Below are 15,657 nucleotides of genomic sequence, written 5' to 3' on the forward strand. Positions count from 1 at the left end.
TGAGAGAACTTGGCTCTCCAATGCCTTTTCTCATGAAGGCATGCCCAGAGTCTGATGGAAAACACAGTTTGTGCAGGGCTAGGAATCTGCCAGTTCAGACAGAGGTGTTTAGAACCAGAGGTTCACTGCCTTTCCCACAATTAGGCTGGGAGCAGGGCCACATCAGCATCTGAGTAGCTGTTGCACATGAAGTTTCTTTTTGCATTGCAGCTATATCCTTTCCTGTACTATATTTCTCTTTATTGCAAATTTAAGTTTGGCTGTGGCCTACTACAAATGGTTGACTGAAGCACAATAAACATTTAATGAAAAAAATATATACTAATGTTTTTTCTTCCTCAAGAAGACATAATCCAAATTCTATTTTTCACACAAAGTAACTGAAAATTACCTTGCTTGTTTGGTCTCAGTGAAATAGACCACTTACTGAGCCTCCCATGGGTGTCTCCATCATCATTTTCAGATTCAGGGTTTTGTTGGTTAGTTATCTATATCATCTGGAAGACCAAAATACTACGACTTACTACTACAAGTACAGAAGTACTAAACCATGCTTTAAAAGTTGCATTATATCTGTGACCTCATTTGGGAACTACTTGTCAAAGGTGTGCAATTGTTATGAGGATACCCTTTATATACCTCTCCAGATTCCTGTAAGGACTAATTGAGATACTGTATGTAAAATCCAAATGTGGAGCCGGGCATATGATAGTCACCTAAAAATTATTAGCTATTAGTACTACTACTGTTTTTCAACAATAAGGTGCTGTAAGTCACAGCATTATTTTATGGAACTCTTAGGGGAAAAAAACACTGTCAATTAAACTATGACATAGTATTTTTAGTCACTTAAGGTTTTTAACAAGTATTGAAGGAGCTCTTTTAGACTTATTAAAGCATACATTTTATCATCTGTTACTCTTGTGCCTGAATCAAGCAACATAAATTGGTTGAAGTGTTCTTGACACTTCTTCACATTCAAAATTTGATTCTCTTAACTCATCTTTAAACTCTAAATGTCATCTCTATCCACGTTTATCCACAATGCATAGTCCTACGTGCTATATGTGTGACCTCTGTGCCACAAAGAGCATTGTTGATGCGGCATTTAAGAGCATGCCATTGTTGCCCTCCTGATTTTTTTTTGGAGCCTCTGATTTTAAATACTTTTCTTTTTGATGAAGATCAAAGCCTTATTTTTTTTGCCCTCAGTTGAATCATATATTGCTGAAAGCTGAGTAGCTTCCTTCCAGAGTTAACAGGAAATTTTAGGCAAATTGATGTTTATTGCTTGAACAATAGTTCTATGTAATACATTAATTAATCAAACCACATCTATTCCAGGGATTTGGTAACTTCTCCTACTTCAGTTGTATTGGTTGGCACAGGATGGTAACCTGTGTGCATGTATCTCAGTAACAAAATACAACACGTTTTTTCTATATGTATCTTCTTGTCTTACATCCTGGAAAGCACTTAGCTTTTGCTTTTGCAAGATAATATGAATTGTTGTCATTCTTCTGTCATGAATATTTGCTTCAGTAATTTCAAATTTATACTTCCTACTGCCCCACTTCAACTTTTTTATTCAGTAAGTCATAGCATAATTTTAAAAAGGTACCTTAAATGACAGTTCAATAGGAGAGTCTGAGCATCTGAGCATTGCACACATGTCAGTTGAAATGACAATATAAGACCAGTTTGGACAGAGATTGTGCATACACAGACACTGACAATGATAACATTATTGGAGCCTGGAAGCCAGCAGTTGTTAGATAAAATACGTCCCTATTTCAGAGATGTTAAAATGTGGGGGGAGAAATTCCTGGAATTGATGGAATGTAATTTTAAGTACAGACTAAAAATTATAATTATAGTCATTTTTTATTAAGAGGAAACCTCTGAGTTTGAGTTGGGGACAAGAAAGTTACTGAAAAAGGCAAGGCCTTGGCTTTCCATCTTGGAGTAGACATTCTTGACCAGAAGCAGATTTCACGTAAATAGGAAAAAAACTTATTAGTTGCTGATTTTTTAAGAGAAAGCCACAAATAAGCTGTGAAAAGTAATGAAGATTGAATACCTATTGCTAACACTTTTAATCTGTCAGATTGCATAACATAGTTATGAAATCTGAGTTTAAATTTCCCTATATGTCATTTATGAGAACTGCAAGAACCCAGATCTTCTCTCCCAACACAGTGAATATGAATATGCAGATGAAATAACTTAAATTGTTAACAGGAATATGCTTCACTTTTTGCCTTTAGAATAGTGAGAGTTTCCACTTTCTTGGAAATAAAATCTAATTTCTGTGGCTTAATGGCAGTGGTTAGTTGAATTCTAACCCATTTATTATAATTCAAGGTTATAAATGTTTCTGTATAGTTTGTAGCAGTTTCAGAACCAAGTCCTGTAAACTTCACTAATTAGAGGATTCCTGTTTTGTAGAGAAAAAAAGGAGAGGAATCACACATACATACAGAGGAAGGAGAGGGAGAGAGAGTGATAGTGAGAGACAGAGATAGGCCTGCTTCCTACAGTTCAAAATAATGTTACTTTTGGTCATTCTAAGATATTCTAACTGGTGTAAGGTGGTATCTCAATGTGGTTTTAATTTGAATCTCCCTAATGGCTAGTGATGATGAACATTTTTTCATGTGTCTGATAGCCATTTGTATGTCTTCATTGGAGAAGTGTCTGTTCATGTCTTCTGCCCATTTTTTTTTTTTAAAGATTTTATTTTATTTATTTGAGAGAGAGAGACAGTGAGAGAGAGAATGAGCGAGGAGAAGGTCAGAGAGCGAAGCAGACTCCCCATGGAGCTGGGAGCCTGATGTGGGACTCGATCCCGGGACTCCAGGATCACGCCCTGAGCCGGAGGCAGTCGTTTAACCAACTGCGCCACCCAGGCGTCCCTTCTGCCCATTTTTTGATATGATTATCTGTTTTGTGTGTGTTGAGTTTGAGGAGTTCTTTATAGATCCTGGATATCAGCCTTTTGTCTGTACTGTCATTTGCAAATATCTTTTCCTATTCCGTGGGTTGCCTCTTTGTTTTCTTAATGGTTTCCTTTGCTGTGCAGAAGCTTTTGATCTGGATGAAGTCCCAAAAGTTCAACTTCGCTTTTGTTTCCTTTGCCTTTGGAGACATATCTTGAAAGAAGTTGCTGTGGCTGATATCAAAGAGGTTACTGCCTGTTCTCCTCTAGCATTCTGATGGATTCCTGTCTCACGTTGAGGTCTTTTATCCATTTTGAGTTTATCTTTGTGTGTGGTTTAAGAGAATGGTTGAGTTTCATTCTTCTACATGTAGCTGTCCAATTTTGCCAGCATCATTTATTGAAGAGACTGTCTTTTTTCCACTGTATATTTTTTCCTGCTTTGTCAAAGATTATTTGACCATGGAGTTGAGGGTCCATATCTGGGCTCTCTACTCTGTTCCACTGGTCTATGTGTCTGTTTTTATGCCAGTAGCATGCTGTCTTGGTGATCACAGCTTTGTAGTAAAGCTTGAAGTCCGGCAACGTGATGCCCCCAGTTTTGTTTTTCTTTTTCAACATTTCCTTAGCAATTCAGGATCTCTTATGATTCCATACAAATTTCAGGATTATTTGCTCCAGCTCTTTGAAAAATACTGGTGGAATTTTGATTGGAATGGCATTAAAAGTATAGATTGCTCTAGGCAGTATAGACATTTTAACAATGTTTATTCTTCCAATCCAAGAGCATGGAATGGTCTTCCATCTTTTTGTGTCTTCTTCGATTTCTTTTATGAGTGTTCTGTAGTTCTTCAAGTACAGATCCTTTACCTCTTTGGTTAGGTTTATTCCCAGGTATCTTATGGTTCTTGGTGTTATAGTAAATGGAATTGATTCTCTAATTTCGCTTTCTGTGTTTTCATTGTTAGTGTATAAGAAAGCAACTGATTTCTGTACATTGCTTTTGTATCCTGCCACATTACTGAATTGCTGTATGAGTTCTAGTAGTTTGGGGTGGAGTGTTTTGGGTTTTCCATATAAAGTATCACGTATCTGCGAAGAGAGAAAGTTTGACTTCTTCATTGCCAATTTGGATACATTTTATTTCTCTTTGTTGTCTGATTGCTGCTGCTAGGACTTCTAATACTATGTTGAACAAGAGTGATGAGAGTGGGCATCCCTGTCGTGTTCCTGATCTCAATGGGAAGGCTGCGACCTTTGAGATCAGGAACACGACAAGGAGAGGATGTGGAGAAAGGAGAACCCTCTTATGCTGTTCGTGGAAATACAAATTGGTGCAGCCAGTTTGAAGAACAGTGTGGAGATTCCTTAAGAAATTAAAAATAGAGCTTCCCTATGACCCTGCAATTGCACTACTGGGTGTTTACCCCAAAGATACAGATATAGTGAAAAGAAGGGCCATCTGTACCCCAATGTCCATGGCAACAATGGCCATGGTCGCCAAACTGTGGAAAGAGCCAAGATGCCCTTCAACGGACAAATGGATAAGGAAGATGTGGTCCATATATACTATGGAGTATTGTGCCTCCATCAGAAAGGATGAATACCCCACTTTTGTAACAACATGCTGAGTGAAAGAAGTCAAGCAGAGAGAGTCAATTATCATATGGTTTCACTTACTTGTGGAGCATAAGGAGTAACAGAGAGGAAATTGGAAGAAGGAAAGGAGAAGGGAGTTGGGGGAAATCGAAGGGGGAGACGAACCATAAGAGACTGTGGACTCTGAGAAACAACTGTCGGTTTTGGAAGGGAGGTGGCTGGGAGGCTGGGTAAACCTAGTGGTGGGTTTTAAGGATGGCACATACTGCATGGAGCACAGGGTATGATGCATAAACAATGAAACTTGGAGCACTGAAAAAAAAGTAAATTTTAAAGGAATAAAAAAATATTGTTAGAAAATTAACTTTTATTGAGAATTATTAAGTATTATGTATTGACCAAGGACTCTATATACGTTACCCCATTTAATCCACACTATGTGTCTTTGAAGTAGGGGATTGTAGCAGATACTATGTGTGATCTGCCCATATCTCTTCACCTCCCACCATTCCTGAGAATTTCTGCCTTTTGAACATGTGCAGCTTTTTGCCTGCGGACTCTTCCTGTTTGGCAGAGGCTGTACAGCCACCATATTCAGTCAATGACTAGTAGGAACTGGTAGATTAATACCCCAGCTTCCTCATCCCTCTAACCAGGAAAGTCCAAGGTGCATTATACACAACCTCCCAGAGTGTCCAGCAGGATTGCACAGTTGCCTTTAACGTTAATTGCTTGACAGCACAGTGTATTGGCTTCTCCCTCTTCCCAGTCCCTTCCTCACTACCCACTGTTACTTCTTGGGTCAGCTCTCAGGTAAACTATTTGCACTCACAGCCTTGTCTCAGGACTGTTAGTTCCAGTTTACAGATGAGGAAGTATGCCCATGATCACAAAGAAAATACCAGGCAAGATTTGAGTCTAAACTAGAGGACTTACAAAAATGAACAATCTGACTCCATGGGGAAACTTTTGGCCAGGTAATCTTACTGAAGTCTTTTTAAAAATTTTTAAAATTAAATTCCAGTTAGTTAACTTAGAGTGTAATATTAGTTTCTGGTGTACAATGTAGTGATTCATCACTTCCATACATCACCTGGTACTCATCACCACAAGTGGCCTCCATAACCTCATCACCTATTTAACCCATCCCTGCATCCACCTCCCCTCTGGTGACCATCAATTTGTTCTCTATAGTTAAGAGTCCATTTCTTGGTTTGCCTCACTCTTTTTATCCCCTATGCTCATTTGTTTTGTTTCTTAAATTCCACATATATGTGAGATCATATGACATTGTCTTTCTCTGGCTGACTTATTTTGCTTAGTATAATATTCTTTAGCTCCATCCATGTTGTTGCAAATGGCAAGATTTCATTCCTTTTTATGGCTGAATGTATCACATCTTCTTTATCCATTCATCAGTCGATGAACAGTTTGGCTATGTCCATAACATGATTATTAGAGATAATGCTACTATAAACATCAAGGTGCATGTATCCCTTTAAATTTGTATTTTCATATTCTTTGGGTAGATACCATTACTGTGATTGCTGTATCATAGGGGAGTTCTATTTTTTAAAAAGATTTTATTTATTTATTTGTCAGAGAGAGAGAGGGAGCACAAGGATGGGGAGCAGCAGGTAGAGCAGGCAGAACAGGCAGGAAGAGAAGCAGACCCCCCACTGAGCAAAAAGCCTCATGTAGTATTGATCCCAGGACCCTGGGATCATGACCTGAGCTAAAGGCAGACGCTTAACTGACTGAGCCATCCAGGCATCCCGGAAGTTCTATTTTTAACTTTTTGAGAAATATCCATGCTGTTTTCCAGAGTGACTGCACCAATATTTTTTCCCATCAACAGAGCAAGAGGGTTCCACTTCCTTCACATCGTTGCCTATACCTGGTGTTTTTTTGTGTTGTTGATATTAGCCATTCTGAGAGGTATGAGGTGGTATTTTACTGTAGCTTTGGTTTATATTGCCTTGATCAGTGATATCGAGCATCTTTTCATGTGTCTGTTGACCATCTATATGTCTTATGTCTCCCTGTGTTGTATTCTATAATAGAAAATTTAATGGACAAATTTAATTGACTTGTGGTTTATTTCACATAGCACTGGAATGAACTCAATGAATATATTGATTTTTGCACCAAACTAATGAGGAACTACCTTATTATGTAGACAAGTGTAAAGACCTATCTTGAATAAATTATTGGCAGGTAATTCTTGATGTTCTTCTAGGAAGGAGGCTAAAACAAAATCATTTGAAAAGCACTTTACCTAAACCTTTTTCCAAATATGTTTTGTTTCCTTCATCATATTTTTATGTTATTACTTGAGCGAAAGTTACTTGAAGTTAAAATGCATATCTGATTTTAACCTCACAATATTTAGTGTAATGTCTTGTATCAGTCCACTCTAAATAAATATTCATAAAATAAATGAATGACTATATTGATTCAAATTGGTGCTTTATTAAATGGACAAAGACATTTAAAATTAGGAACAATATAAGGATAAACATACCATATTATAAATAATTACTATTGAACTTTGAGATTTGTGCTGTTGTATTTCTGTGACCTTAGCTTGATCACTATAAAGAATGACACTAACATTGAATGATGTGCCATTCAGTAATTTCAGATATCATTCTAAATACCTTATCTCCTTACTTCTACAGAATTCTGTTTAAAAGAAAATAGAAATAGAAACCTAGTATGTGGACCTTTTTGTAGCTGTTTCAGATCCATCGGTAGCCTTGACCGAGAAAGAAGCAGATAGTCACATCTTAAAATAGTGAAGCTACTGGGTGGTTCTGAAGAATTCAAACTAATTAAAGGGAGAGAGAAAAACAGAAAGAAAAGGATCCCGTACATCTTCACATTTAAATCAGTGGTTTCATTTTTTTTTTTTTTTTTTTTTGGACATATTCCCCTGAGTTTGGTCATTCCTTGTTCTTTGAGATTGCTAAGAACACAGCATCATCAGGGGAGGAGTTGATGCCTTTATTTTGTTCACACGGTCCTTCTTGTGTTCTGACTTTGTTAAGGTTCCCCAGACTCCATCAGATATGTGGGTATGTAGGGAGTCTGTAACCCCATGTATCTTACAATTTTATTATAGGAGTGGCTGCTCCAAGTATTCATAATAGTGAGCCCCTGAAACAAGCAACTATAATTCAGACTCATCAGAGTCAAGTCTGACCATTGTTATGTTTTCAGGGGATATGGTGTTCTCAGACCATCCCTAGGTGTTAGTTTCAGTAGTTTTGCAGGTACTAAATCTTTGATGAATTCTTCGGAAAGTTTGACCATCTAAACTGGCATAGATCATATGGAGTAAAATCTTATTTAATTATATTCAGATTATTCATTTGACTCCAGAAGCTGATTTAAATTTTGGTTCTGTGAATATGTTAATTTTGCCCATAAATTTTCAGGGAGAAGACCTCATATGATATTTTCTAAAACGCAGTTTGTTAAAGGATCCTAAGATGATCTGATGCCACTAGATTACAAGACATATAATGAAATGGGAAAGAAGTGCTCTGTAGCATAGTGGTCAGGATCTATTTTTTAATTTCATTAATTTTCTTTGGATGAAAGTAACTTCTATCACTTAAAAACAACAAACGAATACACAAACATATATGCCATCCCATCTAAGTAACTACATATATTAAGCAGTTGTGGTGGTTTACAGTGTGATCTCAGGCTGATCTCTGAAAATATTACTTGTGTTTTCACTGGCTAATATGACAGATACTAATTTTCAATGTAATGTTAGGAAAAGGTTAGCAAATTTAATTCTTCTCTGAAACCTGTATTCATGAATTTCTCCTTCCCATCTCCACCCTTCACAAGCCCCTCATTTTTGACATGGAGCTGTGTAAAGTTCTGGTCTTTCTCCTCAAAAATCTAGAGCATGGGGAGATAAGGAACAGGGGATTTAGAGCCACACAGCTCTGAATTCCATCACAGCTCCTCCTTTTAATAACTGTCATTTCTGGTGAAATACTCTATATGTAGAGCCTTAGTCAGAAGTTGCAATGCCTACCTTCATAGGCATACAAAATAATATTTGTAAAATTTTCAGCATAAGAGGTTTTTACTCTTTTTGCTGCTGTTGCTATTATTTCTGGGGCTATTTCTGGGAACTAGCCCAGAAAAAGGAACCTTTTAGAGAGGACTCTTATAATTAAGAATGATAACATGGAATTAAATATATACAGTTGCTAAATATGTCTCAAATCTGCAAGTATCTGGCAAAGGAAATTAATTTTCTGGTTTTTTAACTGATGAGGAGACTGAGACCCAGACAACTAAAATAATTTTCCTAGAGACAAACAGTTCATAAGGAAAGATACCAAAGTTCAGTCTGGGTCTTCTGACTTCTAAGCCAATGCAATTTTCATGATCTGTGCTGACTCTTACATGGAAATCATAAGTAAGCATAAATCATTAGTTTGAAATGGCAAAAAGTGAAGGATTAGTGATGCATGTTAGGCAGGCTAATGACCTCGGTGGGAAAAGCAGCATCAAACTCAGGACTCACCTTCTTGGGTTTCACTTTCTTGGGCCTCTGTTGTCCCCTATTATTGTACCTTCAAAGAAACTATTTTTATATATTTGTTTCTAGTTATTTTCAGTGGAATAATTAGTCAAAATTAGCTAATACCATTGCTAGAAGTAGCTTTCCTCTGGAATCTTTATTATCAATTTGATTTTTCAGTCTTAATTATTTTTGTAATTTGCTTCTGAATAGTGCATGTTGACCCGGAGCTTTTCCTGAAGCAATTATTAGTGCTTAGTGAAGGTGGGCTCCAATAGACATCACTGATATTTTATTTTAAAACTGAGTATGACTGGGAGCACCTGGGTGGCTCAGTTGGTTAAACGTCCGACTTCAGCTCCCATCATGATCTGAGGGTACTGGGATTGAGCCCTACGTCAACCTTGCATCAGGTTCCGTGCTCAATGGGGAGTCCCCTCTCCCTAGATGTTCCATTCATACTCCCTCTGTATCTCTCTCTCTCTCTCTCAAATAAATAAATAAATAAATAAATAAATAAAACATTTAAAAAAATGAATGGCTGGGGCGCCTGGGTGGCTCAGCGGGTTAAAGCCTCTGCCTTTGGCTCAGGTCATGATCCCACGATCCCACGATCCCAGGATCGAGCCCCGCATCGGACTGTCTGCTTAGCAGGGAGCCTGCTTCCTCCTCTCTCTCTCTCTCTGCCTGCCTGTGATCTCTGTCTGTCAAATAAATAAATAAATAAATAAATAAATCTATCTTGGAAAAATGAATATGGCTATCCAGGATCAAGTTTTATGATAATTCAAGTAATCTACTGTAGATAACATTGGGGTCAGAATGGGAGTACAGATCGAATGCAAAACAGAAGCTTAAGAAAACAGGATCAGAGTACATTGGTTTGAAACAACCTCGGGCTTTCTGGTTGTACTGCAGGTAAACTCTATGAAGGTCACTTGTCTTCTGTTTGCCAGAGTTTTTAGATTGTCATCCATTAGGAAGCAGTGTGCTTCATTTTTCACAAAGCAGTGTTGATAAGCCCAGTACCCCGTTCTACTTTGGGTTGAAATGTGAATTAGACTTGTACAGCTTTTGAATCATGGCAAAGAAATAGAGAACTCCAAAAATCCAACAAATCACTTCAGTGTAAAATTTAAAAAGAATGAATGGCAAGTGTTTCATTTTATTAGTGATAGGTTGAAAAATTTTAAGTGATTTTTTAAAGCTTTATTTTATAAAAAATTGTTGAGTGTAAAAATCTAAAACTTATTAAAATGCCATAGGGCCAGACAGTTTGGTGTCATTCTTTTTTTTAATTCTTAAAGGTTTATGTTTATTTTTTGGTCATTTTCCCCTATTTTTTAGAATTTTAATTCCAGTATAGTTAATATACAATATTCTATTAGCTTTAGATGTACAATATAGTGAAACAACAATTCTAGACATTACTCAGTTCTCATTACCATATATGTTCTTTAATCCCCTTCAGATTGGTATCATTTTTAAAAAATTAATTTTATTGCGTTTTAAGTTCAAAGGGACTTTTCAAAGGTAAATAGCTCAACATGTTGAGCCCTCTGCATGAGAGGAAGATTCACTGAACACAGTCTATTCTTCGGAAATATCCTGAACCTAGATAAATCCTGAAAAATTCTCTTGTGTTCTAAATGTATGACTTACAAATAATAGCACTAAGTTTTATTTGTACTTGGGTTGGCAGTGACCCTTCCTATGGTTATTTTTAGCTTATCTTTGCTGAGTATGACACAATACTATGTAATACAAAGTATTAATGACCGTATCCCTGGAGCAATCATAAATACCAAAGACTTCTCATTGTGAATCCTTTACATCTGTTCAGGAGGAATTTTATTCTTATTTGATACGGTTTTATTTTTCAGATAAATGAATATGCTATAAAGGTTATTTTACTTCAAATTTATAATGTAAGATATTTCTGATAGTTCCCTCCCTCCCTTAGCTGAAACCTGGATAATGGCTACATAGTCTGCATTTACTGCTTTAGACAGAGAGCCTCTTTTACCTTTCCTCTCTCCCTTAGAACTGACAAGGTGCACAGTTAGTAACTCCATTTTGTGTCCCCCCCACCCCATACTACTATAGTTAAGGTTGTGGTAGTGTTTCCATTATAAACATAAATCTGCAGACGTTTATAATTTGAATAACAATTTAAAGATGTTACTTTGTACATTGGATTTCAATGGTGTGTTTGTATTTTCTAATTTTTTAAAAAGTAGGATTGAATATATGTGCTTTTTTTTCATAGTATCTTCTACTTAAGATCTTAGAGTGCCTTATCATTCACACTGGCATGGCAAATAGTGTTATTCCTGTTCTTTGGAGACCTCACACATATCCCACAGAAATTAAGTGATTTATCTGAGATCATACAGTGAAGGGGCAGTTGAGGTAAATGAGGTTAAGTCAGAACCTAGTATCTTAGGGGCAGCTGTCTTCAACACAGTTGTCTTAATACATAGGTGTTCTGAGAATACTCTTCTGGTTTACTTTTTCCCTTGGGTTACTTTGGTTGATACACTAGGAAATTAACTTTACAAATGTGGTCAAACTTGCTGCTTCTCACTGTTTCTCATAAGCCACTTTCTCATGCTGTTATTTAGGCATAGTGACCAGTGCAGAGTAGCAGGGTAGGTAGAGCAGAAGTCAGAAACTCAGCCATGGGTGCCTGCTCTCTGGTTAGCAGAAAGCATAGCTCAGTGGACTGACTTTAGTCAGGAGGAGAAACAGATCAGAGAGGCCAATGCCTTGAATTTAAAAAGCTGGCTCATGGAAATGGGATGTCACACTGGTACAGAGAGGCCTCGCGGACCAGCATGGTGTATAGCAGCCTCCACACCAGCAGGTGAAATGTGAACGCTAAGGACTGGAAAATCTTGTTGGGGGAAGCATGCAGCAGGCAGGCTGGCAGTAGACAAGTCAAGCAGCAGGGGCACACCTGTTGGGCCCAGTTTCTTAGAGGGCATTTGGTAGGACCAAGGCAGCCCCAGTCCATCAAGTAGTGACAGAGGTAAGCTCCCAGTGTAGGGGCTCAGGTAGCAAGGACTAAGACAAAAGTAAAGTTACTGCATAGGGTTGAGCCAAGATCTTGGGAGCAAAAGAAAACCCTAATTATCAATACTAAACTAGACGAAGTAAGCACCAAAAAAAAAAAAAAAACCTAATAAATAAATCAATTTCTAATACTGACAAAGGTTTTAAAGAAGATAAAAACAGAGTAACATGTACATTTAAATGTATTTTTTTTAATTTTTAAAAGATTTTATTTATTTATTTATTTTAGAGAGAGAGAGAAAGAGAGAGCGCCTAAGCATGAGTGGGGAGCGGGGTGACACAGAGGGAGAGAATGAAGCCAAATCCCCACTGAGCAGAGAGTCTGACAGGGGTGGGAGGGACTATCCCAGGACCCTGAGACAACGACCTGAGCCAAAGGCAGATGCTTAACGTACTGAGCCACCCTGGTGCCCCTTAAATTTATTTACATTTTATTTACTTACTACCTGCTGTTGTTTTCTAAAAGCCACACATGGGATAGCTAGGATTTGAAAACTAAAATCAGTTCTTAATGAAGTACATATGCTTTGTATTTTCTCCCCTTCCAGCTACTTCTAGCACAGTTTCCCCAAAATTAAGATTTTTATTCCACTCTTACAAGTAGAAGAGGCAAAATTATTAGTACAATTGATACTCAGCTATAAAGGATAAAGGTTAGGTGTGTGCATAGTGTGTGTGTGTCTGTGTGTGTGTGTGTGTGTGTGTGTGTGTTTGTAGACATTAAAACTGAACATTAAACTTGTTAATTTGAGAGCTGTAAATAAATGTGGTGGATTCAAACACCAAAAAAAAAAAAAAAGGTTAAAATAGCTTACCTTTAAGGTGCTTCTCACATTTGAAGTTTCTGCATTTCTACATATTTTTGTCTCACATCTCATGAGGTAAGTATGCTATGTGTTTGATCAGCAAATTATCACATTGCATTTTTATTTAAAAACTCCCATTTCAAAGTCTCTTCATTTGTCTCATAAACATTCCTTTTTTATTATGTTAGTCACCATACAGTACATCATTAGTTTTTTTTTTCATTTTGAAGAGTTTTTTTATTGTTTTTTTGAAATTTTCTTTCTTTTTTAAAAATTTCTTTTCAGTGTTCCCGATGTCGTTTTCCAGGATTCATTGTTTACATGTAACACCCAGTGCTCCATGCAATATGTGCTCTCCTTCATACCCTCTATTATCATTTTAAGTTTACTTAGCAATATAGTCCTTCTAGATAATAGTCCTATATTTTAGTAGCAATTCTTCTGAAGTATTGGCATTATGCCTCATTATATTAAAGAAATATCCATGCCAACTACCTAAACATGACATGGTTTTTTACTTGATCTGCAAGTTGGCAGTAAAAGAGGAAATTCATAGTACCTCTAGGTTAACTAAATGCCATATCAACTTAAATTATCTAATATGCTACTGTAATCTACTTATTGAAATAGTAGTTTGCTTAGACAAATAGTCTATAAAATAGTAGGAACTGTTTTAATGCTGCAATGACCACAGCCCCCACAAATGCCAAATTATATGCAAAGATCTTACCTTTTAATACTCCAGAGTTCTTTGTCAGTGGCTCCAAAAGCAACTTGAAAATATATTCTCTGGTTCACCTGGTTTATTATTTTGTCTTAAACCCATTATCTTGAAATACAAATTCAGTTTTAGGTAGTGGTCTAGTTTAGATTTGGGCGGTTGTGTAGAGATGTCATTATGGTAACTAATGGTTTATTATTCTTCAGTGGTTTGGGGTGGGAAGCGTTTTCACAGTCTTTGACATCTTTTGAAAGGATTTTCAAGATCACTGTAATTAATTTGTATCCTTATTTGGCCAGTAGTATCTATAAAGGCTCAGTGGGGTAAAAACCCTTAAGTTTGGCAATTAGTGGGAAGTTCTCCAGTGGACATACATGGAATTTGCACTTAAGTGTAAAGAACCAACTCCATAGGTGCAGAAGGAAGATGTGGTGAGTATGGAAAAGGTCCAGAGTTTAGTCATCTGGTCGCTCATTGTGAATCAAGAGTTGAGGCAGCTGCCAAGAGATCAGAGGCAACCAAAGGCCAGGCTGGCAGGGAGAATTCACAGTAAATGGGAGGGATGGTTGTTTCCTACCCTGCACTTCCAACCCCAGCCTGGTGTCTTGGGGGTCAGTTTGGGGTTCTCTAGTTAGCTGTATAAATTCTTAAGTATTTAAAATTGGAACTCATTCAAATACAAGTTGTCAGAATGGAGAGAAAACTTGAAACCATGTTTATATAGGGAAGAGCTGGAGGAACTGAGGCTATTAATTCTGGAGGAGAGGGTACAGAATTGCTGTCTTCATAGATTTAAAGGACTATCATGTAGAAGAGAGGTTAGATTTATTGTGCATGGCTCTGGAGGGTAGACTCAGGGCCAATGGAGCTGGTTTCAGTTCACTATAAAAATAGCTTTCTGAAGGTTACACATGTTGCTGAAAGGAGTGAACTGCCTCCAAAAGTAGTCATTTTGGACTGTGAAGACAACCATGCCTATGAAGATGGTTGCTATTGCAAACAAGGTCCTAGGAAAATCCCACAAGACTGGACTCCAAAGTCCTCCCAACTTAGTTCTGTGCCTTAACAATCTCTCTGTCCAGCTAACACATTTCTTGATCACCCTCTATTTATCAAGCATAGTGCTAGGGGTGCGGAGAACTTCAGCCATTCTCGTGGGGAAACCAAACATGCAGCCGTCACTACAGCACAGGGTGAGAAGTAACCTAATCCAGTTCGGGTATTTGAAAGGTGGCTTACCTGTTAAGGTTGAGGATGGAGCAGTGCTAACAGTAGGCTTCCCAGGGGTTCCATCTGAGTCTCAGGTTTCTTACCTCTTATATAAGGGATATATAAGCATTCTATATGTTCTATAGATGCTATATGTTCTATAGCATTCTATAAAAAGAAATTCATTCAGTGTTTTCCTTTATAGTTTCATTTTGATTGTCATACCTGTGGTGCTCTAGGTTTTACCAATCTCTGGGTGCAAATGGCATTGGTAACAATACCAAGATTTCACTTAGGCTTGCCTATTGTGCTGCTTAGGACCTCCACACCTCTATGAAAATCTTACCCAGCTATCTCCAAGACTCCCTGGCAATGCCCAATGGGAGCTTATGAGCTGACTCCTCCTGCTTCTTGCTCTATTATTATCTGAACCCATCTGAGTGTGGTGCCTCCTCATGCCAGTCCTGCTGGTGCTGGTACCCTCTATGACGGGGTCCTCACCCGGCATTGGTATTACTAGGATTGCAGCCTTCATGGTGCTAAGGTGGCATTGTACTTCTCGAGGTCTGCACTATAGCACAACCATACTAGTCCCAGCAAAAATGGGGTCTATGGCCCACTTCCTCACTTTGTGTCATTTTTTGGTCACCTGGACAGTGAAGTGGGACTAGATAGGATTGTGTCTCAAAAATTCCTCTTGAAATAAACTCCTCTGGTTTCCACCTGCAACCCTAAGACTGTGGGTCTAGTAGCTGAG

General features: G+C 37.7%; 1 protein-coding gene across 3 annotated transcripts in view; it reads left to right on the forward strand.

The window, feature by feature from the left end:
* Positions 1 to 15,657, forward strand: part of BBS9 (Bardet-Biedl syndrome 9) — a 461,843-nt gene that overhangs the window by 369,195 nt on the left and 76,991 nt on the right. The window lies entirely within an intron of this gene.

This window comes from Neovison vison, chromosome 4 (genome assembly GCF_020171115.1).
Source record: "Neovison vison isolate M4711 chromosome 4, ASM_NN_V1, whole genome shotgun sequence".
Taxonomy (NCBI): Eukaryota; Metazoa; Chordata; class Mammalia; order Carnivora; family Mustelidae; genus Neogale; species Neogale vison.